This window comes from Triticum dicoccoides, chromosome 4B (assembly GCF_002162155.2).
Source record: "Triticum dicoccoides isolate Atlit2015 ecotype Zavitan chromosome 4B, WEW_v2.0, whole genome shotgun sequence".
NCBI classification, from domain to species: domain Eukaryota; kingdom Viridiplantae; phylum Streptophyta; class Magnoliopsida; order Poales; family Poaceae; genus Triticum; species Triticum dicoccoides.
Window position 1 is genome coordinate 144,379,139 of NC_041387.1, and position 6,000 is coordinate 144,385,138.

Genomic DNA, 6,000 nt, shown 5'->3' on the forward strand with positions numbered 1-6,000 from the left:
ACCTGTATCAAATACCCAGGAGCTACTACGGGCACTAGTAAGGTACACATCAATTACATGTATATCACATATACCTTTTGTTTTGCCGGCCTTCTTATCCGCTAAGTACTTAGGGCAGTTCCGCTTCCAGTGACCGCTTCCCTTGCAATAAAAGCACTCAGTCTCGGGCTTGGGTCCATTCTTTGGCTTCTTCCCGGCAGCTTGCTTGCCGGGCGCGGCAACCTCCTTGCCGTCCTTCTTGAAGTTCTTTTTACCCTTGCCTTTCTTGAACTTAGTGGTTTTATTGACCATCAACACTTGATGTTCCTTCCTGACTTCTACCTCTGCTGATTTCAGCATAGCAAATACTTCAGGAATGGTCTTTTCCATCCCCTGCATATTGAAGTTCATCACAAAGCTCTTGTAGCTTGGTGGAAGCGACTGGAGGATTCTGTCAATGACCGCATCATCCGGGAGATTAACTCCCAGCTGAGTCAAGCGGTTATGCAACCCAGACATAGTGAGTATGTGCTCACTGACAGAACTGTTTTCCTCCATCTTACAGCTGAAGAATTTGTCGGAGACTTCATATCTCTCGACCCGGGCATGAGCTTGGAAAACCATTTTCAGCTCTTCGAACATCTCATATGATCCATGTCTCTCAAAACGCTTTTGGAGCCCCGGCTCTAGGCTGTAAAGCATGCCGCACTGAACGAGGGAGTAGTCATCGGAACGTGCCTGCCAAGCGTTCATAACATCTTGTTCTGCAGGGAGAACGGGTGCGTCACCAAGCGGTGCTTGTAGGACATAATCTTTCTTGGCAGCTATGAGGATGATCCTCAGGTTCCAGACCCAGTCCGTATAATTGCTGCCATCGTCTTTCAACTTGGTTTTCTCTAGGAACGCGTTGAAGTTGAGGACTACGTTGGCCATTTAATCTACAAGACATATTGTAAAATATTTAGACTAAGTTCGTGATAATTAAGTTCAACTAATCAAATTATTAATGAACTCCCACTTAGATTAGACATCCCTCTAGTCATCTAAGTATTACATGATCCGAGTTAAACTAGACCGTGTCCGATCATCACGTGAGACGGACTAGTCAACATCGGTGAACATCTTCATGTTGATCGTATCTTCTATACGACTCATGCTCGACCTTTCGGTCTTCTGTGTTCCGAGGCCATGTCTGTACATGCTAGGCTCGTCAAGTCAACCTAAGTGTTTGCATGTGTAAATCTGTCTTACACCCGTTGTATGTGAACGTCTGAATAAAATACCCGATCATCACGTGGTGTTTTGAAACAGCGAACTGTCGCAATGGTGCACAGTTAGGGGGAACACTTCTTGAAATTAGTATGAGGGATCACCTTATTTACTACCGTCGTTCTAAGTAAACAAGATGCAAAACATGATAAACATCACATGCAATCAAATAATAAACGTGACATGATATGGCCAATATCACATAGCTCCTTTGATCTCCATCTTGGGGCTCCATGATCATCTTGTCACCGGCTTGACACCATGATCTCCATCATCATGATCTCCATCATCGTGTCTCCATGAAGTTGCTCGCCAACTATTACTTCTACTACTATGGCTAACGCGTTTAGCAATAAAGTAAAGTAATTTACATGGCGTTTCTTGATGACACGCAGGTCATATAAAAGAATAAAGACAACTCCTATGGCTCCTGCCGGTTGTCATACTCATCGACATGCAAGTCGTGAATCCTATTACAATATCATGAAGATCTCATACATCACATATAGATCATTCATCATTCATCACAACTTTGGCCATATCATATCACAAACCACTTGCTGCAAAAACAAGTTAGACGTCCTCTAATTGTTGTTGCAAGTTTTACGTGGCTGAATTAGGGTTCTAGCAAGAACGTTTTCTTACCTACGTTAAAGCCACAACATGATTTGTCAACTTCTATTTACCCTTCATAAGGACCCTGTTCATCGATTCCGCTCCAACTAAAGTAGGAGAGACAGACACCCGCCAGCCACCTTATGCAACTAGTGCATGTTAGTCGGTGGAACCGGTCTCACGTAAGCGTACGTGTAAGGTTGGTCCGGGCCGCTTCATCCCACAATACCGCTGAAGCAAGAAAGGACTAGTAACGGCAAGAAAGTTGACAAATCGACGCCCACAACAAATTGTGTTCTACTCGCGCAAGAAGAACTACGCATAGACCTAGCTCATGATGCCACTGTTGAGGAACGTTGCAGAAAACAAAAATTTTCCTACTCGTTTCACCAAGATCATCTAGGAGTTCATCTAGAAACGAGTGATTAGATGCATCTACATACCTTTGTAGATCGCGCACGGAAGCGTTCAAAAGAACGGTGATGATGTAGTCGTACTCGACGTGATCCAAATCACCGATGACCAGCGCCGAACGGACGGCACCTCCGCGTTCAACACACGTACGGGACGGGAGACGTCTCCTCCTTCTTGATCCAGCAAGGGGGAAGGAGAGGTTGATGAAGATCCAGCAGCACGACGGCGTGGTGGTGGATGCAGGGCGTCACAGCAGCAGGGCTTCGCCGAGACTACGAGGGAGAGACGTAACGGGGGGAGATGGAGGCGCCAGGGGCTGGTGTGAAATCCCTCCTCTCCCCCCCACTATATATAGGGGTGCCATGGGGGGGCGCCGGCCCTAGTAGATGAGATCTACTAGGGGGGGGCGGCGGCCAAGGGGAGGTTTCCCTCCCCCCCAAGGCACCTAGGGGTGCCTTCCACCACATGGACTCTTCCATGGTGGAAACCCTAGGCGCATGGGCCTATAGGGGCTGGTGCCCTTGGCCCATCTAGGCCAAGGCGCACCCCCTACAGCCCATGTGGCCCCCCGGGACAGGTGGCCCCACCCGGTGGACCCCCGGGACCCTTCCGGTGGTCCCGGTACAATACCGATAACCCCGAAACTTGTCCCGATGCCCGAAATAGCACTTCCTATATATAATTCTTTACCTCCGGACCATTCCGGAACTCCTCGTGACGTCCGGGATCTCATCCGGGACTCCGAACAACATTCGGGTTTCTGCATATACATATCTTCATAACCCTAGCGTCACCGAACCTTAAGTGTGTAGACCCTACGGGTTCGGGAGACAAGCAGACATGACCGAGACGACTCTCCGGTCAATAACCAACAGCGGGATCTGGATACCCATGTTGGCTCCCACATGCTCCACGATGATCTCATCGAATGAACCACGATGTCGAGGATTCAATCAATCCCGTACGCTATTCCCTTTGTCTATCGATATGTTACTTGCCCGAGATTCGATCGTCGGTATCCCAATACCTTGTTCAATCTCGTTACCGGCAAGTCACTTTACTCGTACCGTAATGCATGATCCCGTGACCAGACACTTGGTCACTCTGAGCTCATTATGATGATGCATTACCGAGTGGGCCCAGTGATACCTCTCCGTCATACGGAGTGACAAATCCCAGTCTTGATCCATGTCACCCAACAGACACTTTCGGAGATACCCGTAGTCTACCTTTATAGTCACCCAGTTACGTTGTGACGTTTGGCATACCCAAAGCACTCCTACGGTATCCGGGAGTTACACGATCTCATGGTCTAAGGAAAAGATACTTTGACATTGGAAAACTCTAGCAAATGAACTATACGATCTTGTGCTATGTTTAGGATTGGGTCTTGTCCATCACATCATTCTCCCAATGATGTGATCTCGTTATCAATGACATCCAGTGTCCATAGTCAGGAAACCATGACTATCTGTTGATCAACGAGCTAGTCAACTAGAGGCTCACTAGGGACATGTTGGTGTCTGTTATTCACACATGTATTACGATTTCCGGATAACACAATTATAGCATGAATAAAGATAATTATCATGAACAAGGAAATATAATAATAATGCTTTTATTATTGCCTCTAGGGCATATTTCCAACAGATTCTTCGGTGGACTGCTGGCAATCGACTATATTCTTTGTGTCTTTAGATTTTTCACTTCACTCGTGCCACTCGACCATGGTCGAGTGGAACAATGAAACTGGTGGGGGCACGCTGAGTGCACCCACTGGGTGTAGTCCCCGAGACCATGGTCGATTGCTGGCAATCGGCTATGGTCTGATAATTTCTTCTCTCTTTTTTTACTGCTTCCGGTCGACTGATCGACTCTGAGTCTAGCTGATAGAACTAGTGGGGGCACGCTGAGTGCACCCACTGGGTGTAGTCCCCGAGACTACAGTTGAATGTTTTGATTCGTCTGTAGTGTTAGAAATAGTACGTTTTTTCCTTTAGTCACTCGGAAGTGATTTGCTGTTGATGTTTGTCGACTGAATTTTCGCAGAAATCTTGTGACCTTGTTTCTCGCTATACCGAATTGGAGAACAAGTATATCCAGCTTGAGCTTGACCAAAAGCTTGTCCAAGAGAACTTCATGAAGGCGAAGGAGGAGGCAAAAGGCATTTTCGGTGAGAATCTTGATGACTGTCCTTGCTTCTTGCCTGTCTCCGATTCTGATCTTATTGTGATTTTCGCAGAAAAACTGAGAGATGCTCTGAAGAAGAAGGACCTTGACCTTGTCGAGGCGCAGAAAACGGCCGCAGACAAGACTAGGCTTGCAGAAGAGAAGTTGGCTTCTGTCAACAAACTTGAAGAAGAAAATACTAATCTGAAAGCTGCTCTTGACGTGGCCAACCAAGAAGTCACTCGACTGAAGAATGCCAATATGGTCCTAGACGGCAAAGCTGGTGAACTGGCAGGAAAGAAAAATGACTTGGAGCTTTATCTGGGAGGACTCGCTAAGAAGTTGTTCCTCATGCTCGAAGGTAACCTCTTATCTCCGACTGACAGTTACTGACTTGCTGTAAGGGTGTTAGCTTATCCTTGAATCATGCCCACAGAATTCTGCCAAAACTTTGAAGAAGAGACTAGTCGAGTGGAGAATGGCTTGGATCCCATCAATTCTCTGGTGAAGGATGAAACTGCTATGAACGTGCTCCGCCTCGAGTCCCGCATTGCTGCAGTGGTCGATTACCTTGCAAGACTGAAGGCCGCTACATCACGCATCGACACATCGCTCTGGCCAGAAGAAACGCTTCAGAATGACCTTGAGTCGCTGATGACTCGACTGAACGAGATCTCGAGTCGAGTGCAAGAGTGGAAGAAGTCTTCTGCCCGGTACGGTGCTGACGTCGCACTGTCCTTGGTCCGCGTCCACTGCAAAGAAGCGAGAGAGGACAAGCTGGTGTCTCTCAAGGTGGCCAATACTAGGAAGCATGACTTCCGTTCTTTCATGGAGACCTTCATCGAGGCCGCCACTCAGATTGCAGATGGGATCAACCTGGACGAGTTCATTGAGCCTTCCAGCCCTTCGCAGGAGGGGTAAAAAACTATTATGCTTGATGATTTGAATTTGCCTCGGAATGCCGAGTGATTTTTGTAACCGCCAAACTTTAACAGGCTTGATGCCTGAGCACTTCCGGGTCCGTAGGACGTTATCCGAACTTGATTTGCCGTTGAAATACGTTTGCTTCTTTTGGACAACTATCTCCTTTGGGTTGGAATATATGTTAGCATCTGAAATGCTCTTTTGCAGGTAGGAGTGAAGCACAAATTGCAGTCGACTTGTGCTCGTCATGTTTGGGCGAGTGCTTGGTTGCAACCAAGCCTCCGAGTGGGAGGCTGGCTTACCACTTGGTAGGATTTTGTTTACTTAGGCGAGTACTTGGACTGCAGCTAAGCCTCCGAGTGGGAGGTTTGCTCTCCACTCGGCAGGATTTTTTAGAAACTTAGGCGAGCACTGGGCTGCAGCTAAGCCTCCGAGTGGGAGGTTTGCTCTCCACTCGGTAGGATTTTTTAGAAACTTAGGCGAGCACTGGGCTGCAGCTAAGCCTCCGAGTGGGAGGTTTGCTCTCCACTCGGCAGGATTTTTTAGAAACTTAGGCGAGCACTGGGCTGCAGCTAAGCCCCTGAGTGGGAGGTTTGCTCTCCACTCGGTAGGATTTTCAAAAACTTAGGC